This window comes from Rhincodon typus, chromosome 10 (genome assembly GCF_021869965.1).
Source record: "Rhincodon typus isolate 14 chromosome 10, sRhiTyp1.1, whole genome shotgun sequence".
Classification (NCBI taxonomy): Eukaryota; Metazoa; Chordata; class Chondrichthyes; order Orectolobiformes; family Rhincodontidae; genus Rhincodon; species Rhincodon typus.
Genome location: NC_063341.1, coordinates 325967 through 347877, shown reverse-complemented (window position 1 = coordinate 347877; position 21911 = coordinate 325967).

Below are 21911 nucleotides of genomic sequence, written 5' to 3'. Positions count from 1 at the left end.
ACCACTGGGGTTTGAGTTGGGTCAAGCTCAGAAGGCCACCAGTGAAAGTATTCGAGGAAGCAAAACCTGAGGCAACACAGCTGGATAAGCAGTTGTTTGATGAAGATGAAACTTCAAATTGTATCCATTATCTTTCAATAAAATGGGGTCCCAGAATTGTGCACCAATCGGTGTAACCTTCGTAAACAGAAAGAACCAGTGGATTCAAGGGGTAAAATTATGGAGTTTTTACAAGGATAGCCAAATAAGTCAAATCCAGTTATCTCAACATCTAATCTATGGTTTGATGTCAAAATAGCAACCTGACAGAATTACTTGCCGAATTGAAAGTACTGACAGAAAACAAAAGCTACAGTTTATACATAAACACTGACCCCGAGACTACTTGACTGGTGGAAAGGCTCAGGTTTGTTTTGATTCCCAACTTTATAAACAATTCAAAATAATGATCACCGACTGGAATATAATTGAGAAGTTCTTGCATTACCGCGCCCAGATTTTAATTGCTTCATAATTGAAGGTCGCACCTTCAGTTCAAACCCCAAGCTCCAGAAAACCAAACATTTTGACCAAACTTTTGATCATCTAATACCTTATATGACTAGGAATCAAACTTTGTTTTATTATGCTGATAAGCGCCTCGGAATCTTGAGTTTTGTTGCATTTCAGACACTGTAAAAATATTTGCTGATGATACTTGTCATGCATCCCAGCCATGAGACATTCTGAATGTAATTCATCTTCCTGTCTTCTGGAAAACAATTACCCAATACACTCCACTTCACACATTTTTACATTTCAGTTTCCAGGTGCCATTGAAAAAGAGCACAAAAGGAACAGCCAAAATCGTCAAAGTGTCGAAATATTCCACACTACCATATGGGGACACAAGCCAAACTCAGACATAAAGCTTTGTAAATTGCTTCTCTATCACCCTGGGGCTCATGCAAAGTGCAATGATAACTCAAACCCAAATGCCAGCTCGTGGAATCAAACCTGTTTCTCACCAATCATTTCATACTACTGTGCACTCAAGCACCAACAAATTTCCTCATACCATTTTGACTGTTGCTAAAACAACACACATTTTCTTGAAGCTTTTTGTCTTGCACTCAGAGCATTTCCCCACTTCAAAACATACCCACATCATAAACTCACTAAAATGGAAGTGGTTTGGCAACTGAATTAACAATGCCACTAAACATTTCGTAAATCTTTGGTATTGTGCTGTCTGACACAAAGGAATTTGTCCTTCTGCATGGTTTCAATTTTGGTGAGCCTTAATCCCTCATATGTGGAAAGATATTTGCTGAGTTCAAACTCCCCTACTCCCAGTTATCCACCTTAGTTAGCGTCCAATGAAAACAGCGATTCCATGGATGCGTGCCCAACTCATCTCATGCGTGCATATCACAGAATTCTAAATGATTTGTCCAATTTTCACATGCAATGTGAATAGCTGGCAGCCTCACAAGGCCTGAAAGCCAACATGGACACACAGATCATAACCTGATAAAAAGGTGCGGAAATAGTTATCCTCAATAAGTGTGATGACAGCAACAGAATGCATGCCATTCTGAGTGACAGGTTAAAACATGCTGCCAGGTGATATACATGATATGGTTTATCCTTGCAGCTCACTGTGAGGACAAATGTTCAGATTAACCAGGACACACTAGACTGATGTCCCTTTACAGACTCTTATATGACCAGTTCTGCTCAATATGAACTGGCCAAATGGTTTGGTGAACAGCTATACCCAATTTTGAGCAAGTTCTTCAATCACAGTGAAGAATGCCTCCACATTCGCAAGGATCTCCTTATCAAAAGTGATGTAATGTCCATGTTCTCATTTGACACTGTCAGCCGATTCAACGTATCACTTGAAATAGCTGTAGACATCTGCCCTGTGGTAACTTCTCATGACAATCCAAATCTGCCACAATGCCAATATGTAAAATCTACATTTTAAAAATTTTACTTCATTTTGGATTGTGGACCGAAATGGGAAAAGGACTGTTTTAAAACCAAATGTTGTGGGACGAATTGCTGCACTTTGGTACAGCAGGTCAAAAACTTATTATAAGTCACACTTACACTGCTGCTTTGTTCCAGCATTTGTAGGGATGGGGGCAGGCGTAGCAGAGTGGCTGTTGAGAAGGCAGCCTGTTACCAACGGGTGTACGCAAATTGAGAATGAGTCAGCAACAAGGAGCCTAGTCACTTGTGAAGTCGCAATCAGTTGTGATTGACAAAGGCCATCGGCTTTATGACAAGTACCTGATTGGCTCGAATACTGAACAGCTTGTGGGCACGAACAATATTAGCAGAAGCATTCAGACTACTGCAAGGGAGAGAGAGATGGTGTGTTTTTCTCTCCAGTAAAATACCTAAAGCCTGAAGCAAGCCTGTTCATTTTCCCTCACCGGTTCCTGTAAGCTGTGGCTTTAACTAGTAACTAACAGACTTTGCGAATGATGTATCATTCATCTGTACTTCTTGCAAGACATGAAAAGGGCATGGAGGAGAAACAGAACAGCAAGTCCTGGGAAACAAAACGATTGCCTTGTGAACCCTGTGCACTGGGATCACTGAGCTGTCTTCTCCTGTTCTTTTGTTTCCTTTCCAACCAGAACACCAATGTTCGTTTGCCTGTCTGTATATGCCTGTGAGTAGGAGAGCTTGAGAGGGAGTTATGTGTTTTAACTGGGAGAGAATGTCAACAGATCATAGTCACCTATCTATGGTTAGAATCTATCTGTAATAATTTGTAATTCATGTTAAGTGCAGAAACCTACATTGTGGTTGCTGTTTGCCCGGATCCATTCTGACAAGTAAATTGGGGGCTTTTTGTTCTTTGGTAACATTCTTAATTTGGAACAACTCCAGGAACAGCAGGACTTGAATTCCATCTCAGGCTCCAATAAAAGGTGACACATAGGATTCCCACTCAGCTTGTATGAGTAACATGCCTTCAATGGAATGACACAATCCCCTCCCCCCTTGCATATGTCCAATATATTGACAATATTCTTGCTGTATTTAAATCCCCAGCTGCCTATAAGGATGCATTAGTGGGCTAAATCCTATGCTTGGAAAAGATATTTGAACCACGTAACTTGGACTTGTCATAACTTATTGTCCTGAGTCATTACAAATGTCGACAAAAATTTCCACCAGGTTCTGACATCTCACCAGCACTGAAACTCAGGTCATGCCATTCATTTGTGAATCACTTGTTGGACTTGTGTAAAGGTGGTAACCTGCCTAATGATGTATATGACAGAACAAAAACAGCAGTTGCTGCTAGAACTCTGCAGGTCTGGCAGCATCTGTGAAGAAAAAATATCAGAGTTACCGTTTCAGGTCTGGTGACCTTTCCTCAAAACTGATGGTAGCTTGCCTCAGTTCTGAGAAAGGTTCACCGGACCCGAAACGTTAACTCTGATTTTTTATTTCACAGATGCTGCCAGAACTACTCATCTTCTCAAACACAATGGGACAACAGTCTAATCCTCACAAGTCTTATGGGACCATATGCAAAACCTCTCAAATCCAATGAGACCCCAGGCTAATCCTCTTGAAACATTTGTGGCTCAGGACAAACGTCTTGAATCCTCTGGAAACCCAAATAATCCTGTCAAATCCTTTGGGACCCCAGTCTAAACTTCCAGAATCCAGTGGGACACTTGAAAATTCATCCGAGACCTCTAAGAACCCAGCATAACCCACTGAAATCCTCTGTTACAAGCCAATCCTCTGAGGCTCCAGCCTAACCCTGCCAGGTCCTCTGGGAGAGATAGTAGGAACTGCAGATGCTGGAGAATCTGAGACAACAAGGTACAAGGCTGGATGAACACAGCAGGCCAAGCAGCATCATAGGAGCAGAAAGGCTGACGTTTCGGGCCTAGACCCTTCATCAGAAAAGGTCTTCTGGGACGTCAGCTTATTGTCTGTGACTACAGCAAATCATCCCAAATCCTGTGGGACCACAGGCAAATGCTGTAGAACCCACTAGGATGCTGCATTAATGCTCTCAAATCCCCTAGGACCACAGGTGAAAACCTCTTCAGTCATCTGGGAACCTAGGATCACTCCCTCAAAATATCTAGGCCCCGATGCCAGTCCTCCTAAATTTCTGGGAACCCAGGCTAATCCTCTCGAATTCTCTGGGACCACAGGATAATTATCTCAGATGCTCAGGACTGCCAAGTTTATCCTCTGGGATCATATGGGATCCCAGTGAATAATCTCGAATCCTCTGAGACTCCAGGAAAATGAACTGGAATCCCCTGGGACCAGATCCTAATCATCTCAAATGCTCTGGGACCTATAAGCACTCTGGAACCAAAGCCAAATCCTCTCAAATCCTGTAAGACTCAAGCCAATTCATTGGAATCGAATGGGTCCCCATGTGAATTGTCTCAAATCCTGAAGCTGATCCTCTGAGTTATGTGGCATCCAATGTTAATCCTTTTGCATCCTCTGGACCTCAGGCTAATCCTTTTAAATCCTCTGGGACGCCAGCCTCATGTTGTGGAATCCTCAGAGATCCCAACCTAATCCACCGGGAACTCAACTTCATCATCCTGGACACAAGCCAAAACCTCTCTAATTCTCTGGGACTCAAGCCTAATCCTCTGCGTACCCATTCTAATGATGCCACATCCTTTGTGACACCGTCCCAATGCTCTTGAATCCTCTGTGTTCCAAAATTGATGTTCTTGATTGCTCTGGGTGCCCATCCTTATGCTTTTGAATCCTCTGGGACCGCATCTTAATCCATTTGAATGCTCTGGAACCCCAGGCTAATCCACCAAATCCTCAGGGACTCCAGTCCAATCCTATCGAATCCTCTGGGAACCCAGATTAGTCCCCACAAATCCTTTGATATTCCAGGCTAATGCTCTCATATCCTCCAATCCTATCATACGGCACTTACACAACGATAGACTTCTTACTGATCACTTAGTTTGTCCTCTGCCCACCCACGCAGCTCCTGCCCTCATTCCAACCTTGATGCAAACATGGCCAAAAGAACTGAATTCATGAGGTGAGGCAAAAGTGAAGTCAATGAGATTCAGGGGGAAAACTCTTTCCTGGTTACAGTCATACATAACGCAAAGGTTGATGGTAGCTGTTGTTTTAGTAGGAGTTGGGATATCATGTTGCATTTGTCCAGAGCATTGGTGAGGCCACTTGTGGAGTAAAGTGGACAGTTTTGGTCACCCCAATACAGGATGGAAGGTTTTAAATGAGAGAATGTGCAGAAAAGATTTGCGCGGCAGTTGCTAGGACTGGAGGATTTGAGTTATAAGGAGAAGTAGAACAGGAAGAGACTCTTTTCAGGGAATCACAAAAATCCAATGGTGTGGAAGCAAGCCATTCGGCCCTTCGAGTTCACACAACCCTCTGAAGACAGCATTGCACCCAGACCAACCCCCCATCCTATCCCTGTAACTCTGCATTTTGCATGGGTAATTCACCAAGCCTGCAAATCTTTGTACTGTGGGAGGAAACTGGAATGCCCAGAGGAACCCACACAGACATGGGGAGAATATGCAAACTCCACACAGACAATCTCTCGAGCCTGGAATCGAACTGAGATCACTGGTCCTGTGAGGTGTCAGTACTAACCACTCAGCAACCGTGTTGCCCCTGAAACTTAGGTTGAGGGCTGACTTTACATGGAGATTTATAAATCATGCGGGGCATATGTATGGTGAATAACACAGGTCTTTTCAAGGTCATCACTGCAGGAGTTCATTTGAGGGTGTGGGGGTCAGCGTCATTTGCAACTCATCCAATACTGAAGCAAACTTGTCTAAATGCAAGAACATTTGTACAGCATACAGGTGCTGCAAAGTTCCAACTAACATTAACATCACACAAATGCCAGACAATGAATATGTAACTCCCTCTCATTACCTATGTCGTTGGTACCAATGTGTGCTATGACAACTGGCTGGTTCCCTTCCCCTCCGAAAATGCCCTGCAGCCACTCAGTAACCTGCAGGATCCTTGCACCAGGGAGTTACCACATCATTCTGTTGTAACAAGAGCTGGTGCAGAAGTGCCTCTCTGTTCCCTTAATGATTGAGTCTCCTATCACTTCAGCCCTAACCACCTTTTACTTCCCACTCTGTGCAGCTGAGCATCTTGCAGTGCTGCAGTTGTGCTTTGGCTGCAATTCCCTGAGGCATTATCACCGTCGTCAGAACTCAGCACTGAGTACTTGCTAGCTATTGGGATGGCCTCTGGGGGCTCCTGCCTGCCTACCTTCATGTTTGTGTCCAATGGTCACCCATTCCCTATCCTCCTGCACCCTTTTACACTGTGGGGTGACCATTGCTGGGCACGTGCTATTCACGTAACTCTCATTCTCCAGGATGCACCTATGCCTCCACACCTTGCTAAAGCTCCGTAACTGGGGAGCTCGAGTTGGAGGTCCTGACAGCACCTCCTGCTTACGGACTGCTCATCGATGTAATCAGCATCCATGAAATCCCACGAATTATAGTTAGAGCACACCGCTTGAAGGAGTTGGCCTGCCATCCTCTTGATGAGTCCAAAAATTACCCACTTAAAAAAATATAATTCTCACTGACACACACCAACTGTTACCTAGTATGTACAGTAATTTTAACAGGATATTCGATTAGAGTAAGAAACTGAAAGAGGAACATTCAACCCTCAAACAGGCAATCACTTACCATTTTGACTGTGACATGACTCTGTCATCTCATGCTCGCTCTCGCCAAAAGCTTTTAGGAGTGCCTCTCTGCTTGATCGCTGGTCACCATTCATGCTCCTTCACCCACTGGAACTCTTGCTGCCGACCTCTCTCTCACGATGTCCTGGCCTCTCTGCTGAATGTATGGGCCTGCCCTCTTAAAAATGAAATCAATCAGCAGCTCGATTTAAATTGTTTGACTGTCCTTTGCTAAATATATCTCTGCCTTATAAGAAGGGTAATGATGGTCGCGGCAAAATAATTCTTTCAAATTCTGGCATAATCACAGAGAAGACCAAAAGTCTTGTGTGCTTTCTGTTGGTGTGTGTTGGGAGGTTTAGCAAGTTAATACACAACCTGCTTGACCAGGTTACGAGAGCATGATCCTTGGACATTGAACCTGGAGTGAGATTTAAATGCATAACGGTGGCTCATGGGTCACCTTAATAGCCATTGCTTAAAAAGCTGTCAGCAATATAAATATTCTTGGCTTTATGTCAGAAGGGTAAGTCCAGTTGGTCATTCAAATGGCCAATAAATGCTAGCTTGGTCATTGACGATCACATCCCCTGAATTAAGTTAAATTTTATTCAGAATACATTGCACAGTATTAGTGCAGACAGTATCTTCCTTCCACAGGTCAGTGCCTCCCAGATTGAAATTTATTCTTTTTAGTTCATGTTTGGTTGTGTTCTCAGACACCTCTGTTGCAATTACGTTCCTGTCGTGGAACATAGAGTCAGAGATTCAGAGGTATACAGCACGGAAACAGGTCCTTTGGCCAAACTCGTCCATGCCAACCGGGTTTCCTCTGCTGAACTGCTCCCATTTGTCTATATTTGGCCTATATTCCTCTAAACCCTTGCTGCTCATGTAGCTGTCCAAATGTCTTTTATTTGTTAAAATTGTACTCACCTCTAGTACTTCCTCTGGCAGCTTGCTCCACATACACACCACCCTCCATGTGAAAAAGTTGCCCCATACGTCCCTTTTCAATCTTTCCACTCTCAACTTCAGCCTGTTCCTTCACATTTTGGATCTTGAAGCTAGATATTCTGGTTGAGAGATGGGGACGCTATGAACGTGCATGCTGCCATGAAATCTTGTAATTGTTAGTAATCAATCTATTGAGACCTGTCGGAGCTCACTTATGGGACAGTTACTACTTGATCCATGAACTTATAGAAGAGATAGTAGGAACTGCAGATGCTGGGGAATCTGAGATAACAAGGTGTAGAGCTGGATGAACACAGCAGGCCAAGCAGCATCAGAGGAGCAGGAAGGCTGACGTTTCGGGCCTAGACCCTTCTTCAGAAAATTAACTTACAAAAGAACATTGGATATCGGAGGAGGAGGCGGCTATTCAACCCGTCAGGCCCGCCCCATCAAGGTATAAGGCCATGGTTGATCTGATCTGACCAAGGCGTTAACTCCTTTCTTGTGCCTGCTCAGCGTGACGGTCAACTCACCGATGTTTCAGAAATACATTTATCTCCTGTTTAAATACTTTCAGTGATATTTTCCACTGTTATCTGGGTTAGACAATTCCAGGCATTCACTAAACCATATTGTCAACTGTTTCATTGTGTTAAGCTTGAACAAATGTCCTGCTGTATATTCTATAATAATGAACTCTAGCATTTTACCAACAACATATGTAAGGCTAACTGGCCTATAATTTCCTGTTTGCTGGCTGCCTCCCTTCTTGAACAGGAATGTTACATTAGTTATTTGCTGATCACCTGGAACCTTCTCACAATCAAGTGAGCTCAGGAATATTTCAACAGATGCCTCTGCAATCTCTTCAGTCACTTCTATAAAACCTTTGGATGCAGGGTTTGTCTGTCTTTCATCCCATTATTTCCTCAAAAAAAAAGTCCTTTGTGATAGAAACTGTGATGAGATCTTTCTTCCCAATCAGCCCTTGCTTCACTGCCAGATTTGGGATGTTTATACAATGCTCCACTATTAAGACTGATGGAAATTATTGGTTTAAAATATCTGCCATTTATTGCTACTCTCATCAATTCCCTAGTTAATCTTCCAAGGAACACATTCTGAGCTACTTGTGCTTCCTAGATACCCAGATAAACCCTTGCTGCTTCTTTTTATATTTTTTGCCGATTTATTTTCAGAATAGATTTTCTCTCTCTTCTAATTGGTTTGTCAGTTATCTGATGCTGGTTCCGAAACAAAATCCCAATCCTCAGGCCAAACATTAGTTTTCACTGCTTTACACGCATTAAGTTTTTGATTGGATATCTTCCTTGATCATCACTTTAACTATAAGTTGTTCACACTTGTCATCAGGACATTCTTTTCAAACAGAATTTTTTTGTTTTACTTTTTTGCTCAGCATTGTGAAATATCTGCTCAAAAGTCTGCTACTGCCTGTTCACTGACATTCCCCTTTGTCTATTTTCACATCCTGAATGGAATTTCTGAAGTACATCTTGTGGATAGCCCACACTATTGCTACTGGTTGTCAGTGGTGCAGGGAGGAGATGCTATGGATTTGGGCCAAACAATGGGCAACTTTGTACTGGATGGCATCAAGGTTCTTAAGTGTTATTACAGCTGAATTCATTTACAGATCTTTGTGCATTTGCACATGGACTGCTTCAGTATCTGAGAGTCACAAGTGGTGCTGAACACTTGCAATAATCAGCAAATATTCCCAGTTTTGACTTTATGGTGAAGGGAAGGTGATGATGAAGCAGCTGAAGATGGTTGAGACGAGGACAGCAATCTGAGGAACTCCTGCAGAGATGTCCTGGAGCTAGGATGACAGATCTACAACAATCACGACCATCATTCTACGTGCCAGGTATCACTGCAACCAGAGGAGAGACTTCCCTGATTCTTATTGATTCCAGTTTTGCTGGGGCTCTTTGATGCCACATTCGAACAAATGCAGACTTGATGTCAAATGCAGACACTCTCACGTCACCTGTCGACTTTCATCCTTTTGATATTTAAATAATTTAAAATTATAGCTCATTTCCCAAGCTGTTCCTTTCTTGTTTTTTCTCCTGTGTGAATGTTTGTATCTGTATATGTGTGTCTGTATGTGTGTATGTTTGTGGTTATGTGTTAGTGTATCTTTGTGTATGTATGTTTGTAGCTGTATGCGTTTTTTTTGTGTATTTGCGTGTGTGTGTGGGTGTGTGTGTGTGTGTGTGTGGGTGTGTGTGTGTGTGGGTGTGGGTGTGTGGGGGTGTTTGTGTGCGTGTGATTGCGTCATTGATAACTACAGCACACAAAGGGCCTGCAGACCATAGAATCCGCGCCAGTCAAATACAACCATCGAAGTGTTCTAATCCCATTTTGCAGCAGTTGGCATTGCCGGTGCACATCGAAATACTTCTTCAATTTTATGAGGTTATCTGTCTCTCCCACCCTTACAGGCAATGAGTTCCAAGATTCCAATCAACCTCTGGGTAAAAAAAAAATCCTCACAGTTCATCTAATCCTTCTACTTCTTACTTTAAAACAAAGTCCTCTGCTCATCAGTCAATCATCATGGGGGAAAGTGTCCATACCACGTGAAATTATATACAACTCAAACATGGCCCCCATCAGTCTCTTCTGCTTTAAAGAAAACAACGCCAGCCAGTCCAATCTCTATTCATAACTGAATGTCTTCAGCTCAGGCAACATCCTGGTTCATGTCCCCTGCACCCATTCCAGTGCTTTCACATCACTCATATTACGTGGTTTCTAGAATTACACACAACACAGTTTAACCAACCTTTCTCACAGTTCCAGAATAACTTCCCTCTTCTTGTACTCAATGCCTCGATTAATAACGCTAAACATTCCGGATATCTCCTTCAACACTTCATCTTGTCTCATATCTTAAAGACAAGCACATCAACGTCCCACTGATCCTCAGTTTTTCCCAGGGTCCTCCTAATCCCTTGCCTTGCTTGTCTTGCCCAAGTACATTATCTCATATTTATCCAGAATGAACTTCATTTGCCACAGATCAGCCCATCTGACTCGTACATCTAAGTTCTCCTGTCATCTGAGATTATCCTCCTTACCATTTACTGCCACATCACTTTATAATGTTCGTGAACTTGCTGATCAACACACCTACATTCGCATCTAAATTGTCCATATAAAGTACAAATATCAGGGTCCCAATACTAATCCCTGTGGAACCCCACTGGATACAGACTTCCAGTTGGAAAAACGTTTCTCAACTATCCCCCTCAGCTTCCTACCACACAGCCAATTGTAAATCCAATTTGCCAAATTTCCTTGGATCCCATGAACTTTCACCTTTGCTATCGGGGTAGGTGATGGCCTCCTGCTACTATTGCTAGATTTTTAATCCAGTCACCCAGGTAATGTTCTGGGACCTGGTGTCAAATCCTGCAAAGGCAGACAGTGGAATTTGAATTCAATAATAATCTGGAATTAAGAGTCTAATTACGACCATGAAACCATCGCCAAATTTCAGGAAAAACCCATCTGGTTCACCGATGTCCTTCAGGGAAGGAAATTACCACCCTTCCTGGGTCTGGCCTACATGTGACTCCAGACTCACAGCAATATGGTTGACTCTTAACTGGCCTCTGGGCAATTAGGGATGGGCAATATGTGCTGGTCTTGCCAACAATGCCCACATCACATAACTGAATAAAAAATGTGTCCCATAGAGGAGCGAAACAAATACCGGGATGAAGTCCAAATAGACCACATCAGAAATGACTTATCTCATCTACACAGCTGGCCACTTCTTTGAAAAATTTAATCGAATTGGTCAGACCTGAACTCCCCTGAAGCAAACTATGATGACAATTCTTGATTATTCACTGCTTCTCCCAATACGGTTTAATTCCATACCTTAGATTTGCTTCCAATTATTTGGCTCATCAAAAGGTTACACAAACCGAACTGTAATATCTTGATATTTCCCAAGTGCGTCCATATGTGTTTGCATGTGCCGATGTGTTTATGCTTCTATGAGTGCTGATGGGTGTGTGTGTGTTTGGCTGAGCTGTAATAATGTCTATGTGTGGGCGTACATGAAGGTATGTTTGTCCAAGTGTGTGCATATACACGTGCGTGTGTGAATGAGGGAGAGAATGTGTGTCCAGTTATTCAACCTCCTGGTTTTGACTACAATAATAAGAAATGACACGGTTTTATTTTCCCTGAAGGCCTAACCACAGTTCAGCTTTATACTGAGCTTCATGAATATCATGCTTGGGGAACAGACCAACAAGCATTTCACGAACGAAGAAAGGGAATTAAACTCAGAAAAACTACAAAAACAAAGCAATTTCTCCACAACTCACTCTCTTATCTGTGCCTGATGTGAGGTCCACAAAAATTCATGATGTGTGAACCAAATTTGACCAAAATTTGATGCAAAAATCTGACCAGAGTCCCAGAGAAGCAAGCAAGCCGAATTGGATACAGAAAGGGAACCAATGCTTAAAATTAATTGACTTAGCTCCTCTTTAAGACAAATAAATGTTTCACAGCCAAATTCTCTTCATATCACATTGGAATGATAAAGAATCACAGAATCCCTGCAGAGTGGAAGCAGATCAATCGACCCACTGAAACCACACCAACTGTCTGAAATATCTCAATCAAAAAAATGGTTGGCATATATCGAAAAGACGAAACTATTGCTAGAGTATCAACGGAGAGCAAACAAGTGCAAAAGGACAGATCAAGCAAAAGGTACTAGAGATGAAATCAGAAGCTGAGCAAGAATGGTGATTATACAGAGAGAAATAAATTGTGAGGAATTCACTCAATCTCGACAGAGGAAGTGTGCCCTGGGAATTCAGAGGAAATGATTGACTGAATAAATCAGAAGTTAGCCAGAACATTTCTGTTCAGCTACAAAGAATTCAGCAGACACAGAACCGCTAAAAAAGGAGAGAGGGAATGATCAAGATGGAAGTACTGTTTGACTTGCTCCTCAATAATCTACCTTTGGAGGTAATGTCTGTCCATGATATTAACAGAAGCACTGACCATCACACAGTTTTTGTGGACATGACATCCAGTCATCACATCGTATTGTCTGGCACGAGAAGGCAAAGTTGCCATTGTCCTACTCGAACATAGGGCTAATCTCTTATTAGTGAAAGATGACTGATGGTGGAATAACCTGAGAGTGACCATGCCACAGACGAGGGGAGAGGTTGAGAATGAGAGTCTTTCGTGGTAACATCAGCCAGTATGGGAATTCAACACCAAAGCTGTTGATGTTGCTCTCTATTACAAACCACTCACCCAAGCTTACCAACAGCTTCATCTGGCACCACAAGAGAAATTTTGAATACATCAAGCAATGGGCATCTGCAATGCTGAGTGGATCAGCATCAGTAGAAAATTTATATTCAAACACCATCTGTAACATCATGGTCCAGCATATTCCCCACTCCAGCTGGGAGATCAATCTGGTTCAATGAAGATTTCTGGAGGACATGCAAGGAACAGCACAAAACACCTAATAATGTGAGATGGCAACCTGGTGAAGCCTCCGAACAGGATGACATGGGAATTAAACAGCAGAAACACTTACGCAATAGAAAAGACAAGACAAGCCCACAACCGAAGAATCAGATCTGATTCAGTAGTCCCTGTCCCATCCAGCAGCGAATACAGGGAGACAATACAATAACTGACAGGAGTGGAAGGTCGCCATCCTTGACAATGTTTCCGCTAAGAACGTCAGTCGAAAAGGAAAGTTGACGCTCTGGCATGAATTGTCAGCCAAGAATGTGACTGGATAATTCAGCTTGTCCGTCTCCTGCGTTTTTCAGCATCATAGCTTGCAGACTTCTCCCACTGTCCAGTCTGTTTGATATCAAGGCTGAAGGCTCCCGTTAGTGGAACCAAATGCCTTACGATTGCTATCCTATTTTCCAGCACATGGAAGTGGCAACACAAGAACACTTCTAAATGCTTCTTAAATGTTATGAGGGTTTCTGCTTTTATCATCCAAAAGCTTTTCTTAACATGTCGTGTAAACCTTCTGCTCCTCACCTTAAATCAATGCACATTGCGTCAAGTGGAATCTCCTGGTCTACCTTATCAATGCCTGTCTGAACTTTGTATATCTGTAGGCAGTAGAATTACAAGACTGGGGGCATATTTTTCAGGTGAGTGGAGTGAGATTTATAAAAGACCTCAGGGGCAAAATTTTTACACAGAGGATGGTTCGCATGTGGAATGCGTTTCCTGAGGGAGTGGTGGATTTGGGCACAATTACAGCGGTTAGAAGACATTTGAGTAAGCACATGAAAGGAAATGTTTCGGGGGACATGGGCCAAGCACAGGTAGATGGGCCAAGTTTATTTTGGGATTATGTTCGGCGTGGACTGGTTGGACCGAAGGGTCTGTTTCTGTGCTGTGTGACTCTATGTACAGATATGATGTTCAATTTGATTGATTTTGACAGCAGTAATCATGCAGAAAGAATTTCCAAACAAATTGGTAGACTGCCAGAGGGCAGATATTCAGTGATGAAGTGTATAGCTTCTACGTGTTGGAGTGCTGCCCGTATGGGAGATATCACATCAACTTGTCTAAACCCGGCAGGGTTTTCCAAGTGTTTCTTCCAAACTCCCCTCATGGAAGCAATTTCAATCATATTTTCATACAGAAGTTGCAGGATTGTGCCAAAATTTCTTGGGCATCAAATTCCTTCCAGGCCTATCCAGAGGGCTTCAGGAATTGCTCAAACATACACTCGGAGAAGGTGATGAACGTCACCTCTTTGGACAAATGGAAATGTTAGAGTGACACCCAGAAACTGAGTGCGCTACAGCAATGCACTATGTTGGTATAATATGAATCGCTCCCTTCAGGGTCATTTGCACCGCTACATTTACAGTCACATTTCTATGCTATGACTAAATTTGAACTATTTAAGGATGTATACCTGCTACACTCAGATACTTGTATTTCTTTCCCCACTCATCCTTAATTACCCTCCAAGCGTTGGCTGAATTTATTTAATCGCTGGCTTTCAGGAATGATTTCCTCATAAACTGGGAGAAAGCTCCCTGTGAAGATTTGAGTGATGAACAACAGGGAGATTCCTTGGTAGTTTCCACAGTCCACTTGGGCTCCTTGCTTGAAGACAGTGACAGCGGTAGCATCCCAATGGTTGATGGAAATGATAGGAGAGCCCTGCTCCTCCAAGTTTGCAAACCTCCACTGGAATCATGTCTACTCCTGTGTCTCTTCCATTTTTCATGTGTCTAATAGTGGCTTCCACTCCTGCCATATTCAGTGTGTTCCAAAATAATCTTTGGGAGCTGGGGAATTTCCTCAAGCACATCCAGGAAAGATCTCCTTAAACTTGAAAGTGTTTAGAAAAGATTTATAAGTATGTTGCCAGGACTTGCGGGTTTGAGTTTTTAGGACAGGCTGAACAGACTGGGGCATTTTCCCCCTAGAGCAAGGAGGCTGAGGGGTGACCTTATAGAGGTTTATAAACTCATGAGGGGCATGGATAAGGTTAATAGCCAAGATCTTTTTCCGAGCAGAGTGGAAGCCAAAATTAGAGGGCACAAGTTTAAAGTGAGAGGGGGAAGATTTAAAAAGGACCTGAGGGGCAATTCTTTCGCAGAGAGCATGGTGTCTGTTTGGAATGAGCTGCCAGAGGTGATGGTGGAGGAAACTGCAATTACAACATTTCAAAGGCATCTGGATGGGACATGAATAGGAAGGGTTCAGGGTGATATGGGCTGAATGCTGGAAAATGGGGCTAGATCAGTTTCGGATGTCTGGTCAGCGCAGATCAGTTAGATTGAAGGGTCTGTTTCCGTGCTGTATAACTCTACGACTCTATGACTGGATTGTTCGTTCTTGTGTTTGCAGAACTCTCTACTTTATCTGTACTCGAGTCTTATCTATTTCATTCGTCCTAATCCAACAATGAGCATGGATTAATTGATTCTATGGTCTTAGCTGAAATCTGGTGCCCCATTTACAACTCTCTCCTTGGCAACTTACCTACGTGTATTATCAAAGTCATTAAACATTGTTTTCCATTAAGTTGCTACCTGCAGAATCACCCTGCACACGCAGCAATTGATCACTCAATGGGAAAGTTGTGACACAAAATGCTGATGCTGCTGTTCCATTTGGTCTGTTCCATTTGAATAGATTAAGTTTGGTTCTATTTGCACACCATTTAAAGTGGAAAGCTTCTCGCCCACATCACATATGTCCGACACAGCATCTTAGCTTCAAAACTTTGGCCTGAAATATTTCAAATCATGTAATTTTCATTTCCTTCTTTGACCAGGAACAGGGGAATTTGTTTAGGGAGGCAACAACCTTGTGTTGTTCTCTCAAGATTAGCAATCCAGGCCCACAGTATTTGCATCAGAAATCTTCCATCCTTAGATGACACAAAGATAGGTGGGGAACAGACAATGTTGAGGAAGCAGGGAGGCTACAGAAGCACTTAGACATGCTCGTTCAGTGGGTAAAGAAGTGCCAGATGGAATATACTGCGGGAAATTGTAAAGTTACACGCTTTGATAGCAAGAATAGAGTTGTCAACTATTTTCAAAGTGGGGAAAGTCTTTGGAAATGCAAAGCTGAAAGTGAATTTGGAGACCTATTGCAGAATTTTTTTAAGGTTAACATGTAGATTCAGTCGGCAGTTAGGAAGGCAAATATAATGTTGGAATTCATTTCAAGAGGGCAAATATATAAGAACAGAGATGTTCTGCTGAGGCTGTCTCAGGTTCTGGCCAGGCTACAGTTGGACCCCTATCTAAGGCATAATTTTTGAACCCCCTATGTAAGGCAAAATGTGCTGGCATTGAAAGGCTTTGAAATATGATTCTTGTGATGAAGGGCTTGTCATATGAGGAGCAGTTGAGATTGCTGGATCTGGATGTGATTGAGTTTACAAAAATGCCTTGGTGTGGGTAGGCAAGTGTGGTGGTTCAGGGTTGATTGAAACTTACAGAATACCAAGAGACCTGGACACAGTAGCTGTGGCTAAGATGTTTCCAGTAGCAGGAGAGACCAGGTTCTGGGCGCAAAGACTCAGGGCAAAGGGATGATCCTTTATAACTGAGATAAAGAGCAATTTCATCAGCTAGAGGGTTGTTAGTCTGTGGAAATCATTGCTGCGGAAGGCTGCGGGAGCCAAGCCGTTAGGTGCATTTATGATAGAAAAAGATAAGTTCTTGATGAGTAAGGGGATCAAATGTTATGGGAAGGAGGCAGGAAAATAGGTTTAAGAAACACATCAGCCATGGTCGAATGGCAGAGCAGACTTGATGGGCTGACTGGCCTAATCCTGCTCTCATATCTTACGGTCTTACCTGGTCTGACCCACATCTAAGTCTGGATGCACAGCTACGTGGTTGATTCTGAAGTGCCCACTGAAACAGCTCAGCAGGTCAATGTCTACAAAGCCTAAAAAAAAAGAAATTGAACCAGATGGCATCAACCTCGGAAACGGAAACGACAATGACAAAACATAGTCCCGTTGGCCCTGAAACTCTTCCTTACTATCATCTGGGGGTTAGGGCAAAAATGGGCTTAACTTTCTCCGAAACTAGTCAGACAATACCACAACATAGTGACACTCACAGAATTATATCTTACCATGTGTCAGGGACCATTAATACCAACCCTGGATATGTCCTGTCCCACCGGCAGAACAGACACAGCACCGGTGGCGACACAGTTGGGAGGGATTTGCTTTGGGAATCCTCAACATTGACTCCAGACCCCATGAATTCTAATGGCTTCAGGTTAAACATGGGCAAAGAAACCTCCTGCTGATTACCATGATCCACCCTCCCTCAACTGATGAATAAGTACTGCACCATGTTGAACACCACTTGGATGGAAAGGATGCAGAATGTGATCTCAGGGGACATTTCAATTTCCAGGAGAATTGCGGGAGCACAACTGATTGAGCACAACAAGGAATTTCTGCTAGACTGAGCAAGTGGTGATGGAACCAAAAATGAGGGAAATTCACACTTGATTTCATGATCACGAAACTGTCTGTCACAGATGCATCTGTGAAAAACATCATTGCTGCATCAGAATTCACACAACACCAGGGTTACAATCCAACAAGTTTACATGAAATCACACAAGCTTTGACAGGTGCAGTGAGGGAACAGGGCACACAGACACAGACATTTTCGACAGAGAGATCAAGGGCAGAGAGATCAAGGGCAGAAAGATCAAAAGTGTATCCAGCTGGTGTCAGTGAAATGTCTTGAGATCATGGTTGGCATTGTATTGTGCTTGGGAGTTGGTCTGTGCTACCGTGTGAGCATGGCTGATGAATCTGGCTTTAACGCATCACTTGACAGCTCGAGCATACATGTTGAGCCTAGGGGTACGGCCTTCTGGGGGGGTCCAATCGGATTCCTTCTTCTTTGGTCGCTGCATCGTAGATCTCTCCATCGTCTGTTCCGGTTCATGGGTTGTCTCATTGGGCTCGCTGCTGATATCTTGGGGCTTGTGGAAGAATTTCCGGACCCTCATTTGGCTGATGAATTCCTCTATGTCTGCCTCGTGACCATTTTGCTCGTGGGCAGAAATTGAGCCCTCCGCTGAGAACTCCGATTTCGTCCGGTTCAAGGGCTTGGTCAGACAAGTTGACGATGGGTTTCTCTGTGGTGCTATCGGTTTCAACTGTGGGACCAGGGAAGAATCAGTTACTGCTGACAATCCTTGTGGAGAAGAAATTCTACCATCACGTTGAAAATATCTTACATTAATTTGTGTGAAGCTATCACCGTGCAAAATGGAGCAGATTCTCAACAAATCCAGCCACTCAAGACTGGGCGTTCATGAGGTGTTGTGGGCAATCAACAGCAGCAGAATCCTGTCCCAAACACAATTTGCTAATTCATGGCCTGGCATATACCACCACGCAGCTATGACCAGGAAGGAAGAGGATCCATCTTGCTTTAATGAAGAGTGCAGGAGATTATGCCAAGAGGAGCACCAGGTTTACCTCAGAATGAGATGTCACTCTGGTGAAGCCACAAAACAAGATCACTTGTATGCCGAAAAGCAGATTTAGCAAATGATAGACAGAGCTCAGCATCCCCACAACCAAGAGATCAAATTTAAGCCACAAATGTGCTGCCACATGCAGTTATGAATTGTGGTGAAAATTTAATAAATTAAGTCGATGAGGATGTTCCACAGATATGCTCATCGCCAGTGATGTGAGACAAGCACATAAGCATTGGCATCAATCTTCGGCCAAATGTATCGAGTGGATTACTCATCACAGCCTCTTCCAGATATCTGCAGCATCACAATTGCCAGCCTTCAGCGATTCAATTCGCTCCATGTGATACCAAGAAAGGGCTGGAGGGACTGGCCACTGCAAAGTGTATAGGCTCTGATAATATTGTGGAAATAGTACTGAAGATTTATGCTGCAGAAACTGTTCCACAACATGAGCATCTACCCAACAACGTTGAAAAATGACGAAACGTCAACTATCCTGCTCCTCTGATGCTGCCTGGCCTGCTACGTTCCTCGACCTCCACACTGTGTTAGCTCTGACTCCAGCATCTCCAGTTCTTACTCTCTCTGAATGTTAAAAATTGCCCAGGATAGGACTGTACACAGAAACCATAAAAAATACATTGTGAAGAAAAGACACTGGACTAAAAATGTAAACTCTGCTTTCTCTCCACAGATGCTGATCGATCTGCTGAGTTTTTTCCAACAATTTTTGTTTTTGTTTCAAGTCCAACCCTGCCAATTCCCATCCCATCATCGTCCGCTCATACGTCAGTCAAGTCATGGAAGGTTTCATCAACTGTGCTATTAAGCGACTCCTGCTCAGCAGTAACCTGCTCACTGATGCCCACATTAGGATTTGCCAAAGACTCATATCCATTGAATCTAAAGGGATTGTTGTTTGGAGAGAGCATAATCCGTTATTCATATTTTATATTTCCATAAATTAAAGAGGAATATAAAAGTTTCTTTGGATTTCAATTTTGCTACCACACTAAACGAAATACATCACTACCAAAACTGAGGAATGTTCTCGTGAACACTGTCAAAAATTATTATGAATGAAATGATCAATGAGTTGGTGTTTTCATATGTATCAGCATGCGTTTAATGTAAACACATTAAAGCTAGTAATGTAATGTTGAATAGTGGTTATAAAATGATAGAAAATGAAAATGCCTCTCAGAAAGCACATTTATTTTTCCTCAGGTGGGAAATGTGATTTATGGTTATTTGGGATTTAGGTTTAAAAATAGATTCATGATGCTCATTCACTGAAGGTAATGTTATTTTGAGAAAAGGAGAAAACAATTTGAGTCAATTTACAAAGTGCATGCATTTCAAAATAATACAGTACGACAATTAAATGTTTGGCAGACCGTCTGTGTAAATGAGTGAACTTTTAATAATTTTGAACCTAAAATATGCGAGAAAGCCCTCCATTTAATTTTCACTTCAGAACAGAAAATTCAAGTTATCTGTGTGGAAGAACTGGAATGTTCAACTCAGAACAGAAAACAATGTCTCCTAAGGGGTCAATGCAACTTTATTTATGGGAACCAGTCAGTCTAATCACAATGTGTTAGTTGTAGAGATTCTTATCATGTCGAGCTTGGATATATCAAATGACACTCTGTATGCAGTACATGTTTACGTGTCAGGGTCCAGGCGGGCAGCTTGTACGTGTCAGTTTCTGAAAGGAGATGTTGACTATGTGGAGATTCAGTGTCACAGCAGTGCTTCTTGCTCCAGGTAACAACCGATTCTAGACAGGGTACAGGCAGTCAATCCTCAACAGGCAAGACGAGGTATGGTCTAATCCATCACCTGATGAAGATTATCGAAATAAGAGCACTGTTGGGGCCAATCATTGGTCATCATTTCCTTTGACAAGATCCTGGAGATGCTTGGAGGCCATGGCTGGGAGAGGTGAGGGCAGGAATTGCACACATCTCGCTTGGTTTTTAGTGGAGTAAACGTACCTGTACATGTCTACTCCTTCAGGCAACAGGTGATTGTTTGCATGGCCTGCGGAAAGGTGACTGAGGGAGTATTTCCCAGGCTCTATGAGGGGTTGGCCTACCATTCCTTCTGGTCAGCAGATGGGGTGCAGTGTCACTTAATCAAGGAGCTGGGGCATGACAGGTTGAATTGCCCCACCGCAAAGTGCGCCAAACATTCACCAGTGGCCCGCTGGTGGCACTGCCGCTCCATGTGCCCCAAAGGTGACACACGGAGTCTCTCAAGAAGGGCCCGAGGCAGAGGTCAACGTTACGGCAGCCTCTGGCAGGGAGAGAGATGGGTATCCGGCCAGAAAGGAGGCACGGAGAATGACCAGAGTCTTGACAGCTGCCTCATTGGATGTGCCCCTTTGTGCCCGGAATGGGGTGCTTTGAGTCCGGGCTTGGGTTTGGGATCTCGGCCCACCCCACTCTGGTGCTAGAGTGCCCTTGTGGCTGCAGTTGCACTGCCCTGGAGCTAGAACGCTGAGAACAATCCCCTGCCCCGTGTTGGTTTCGCAGAGTAGCCCTGATCTCTGCACACCTCAGTCTCTCGTCCTATTGTGCAGACTCAACAACATAATGAGATAATACAAAAGTCAAGTCATGACAGGGAAAAAAAAACACAGCTGAAAAGCCAATTAAAGGTTCCCTGTGAGAAATTGAAATGCATCAAAGAGAGCCCGGGAGAATGGGAGGAAAGTCCCCAGTAAAAGAAAAAAGATTCCCAACCAAACCGTCATAAGTCTAATAACCCGGAGCCTGGTGAAAACCAACTGTATCTTTCGCTAAGCCAATTGGAAAGCAAAATACCAAAGAGACCCAAATCCTCCGCTGACTCCGGCGATGATGAGGAGCTCTGTTTAGCCTTCTCACAGACCAAGCAATGCAAAATCTGGTCCCAGCAAAAAGCTGGGAGGCTCGAATACAAGTACAAATGGGTCACCTTGTCCAGACACAACCCCGCGCTGCCAAAGATGGTGGATAACTTGTCCAAAGAACGTCTCCCTTACCCCTGCCCCTCTGAAAAAAATGGGAGTCTTCAAGACCTGGCAGCAACTGGAATGGCTGTGAAGGAAAAAGAAATAGAGGGAGAGAGAGAGAACAGAGAGAGAGAACAGAGAGAGAGAGAAGATGGAGGAGAGAAGACAGGAGAGAGAGAGAAG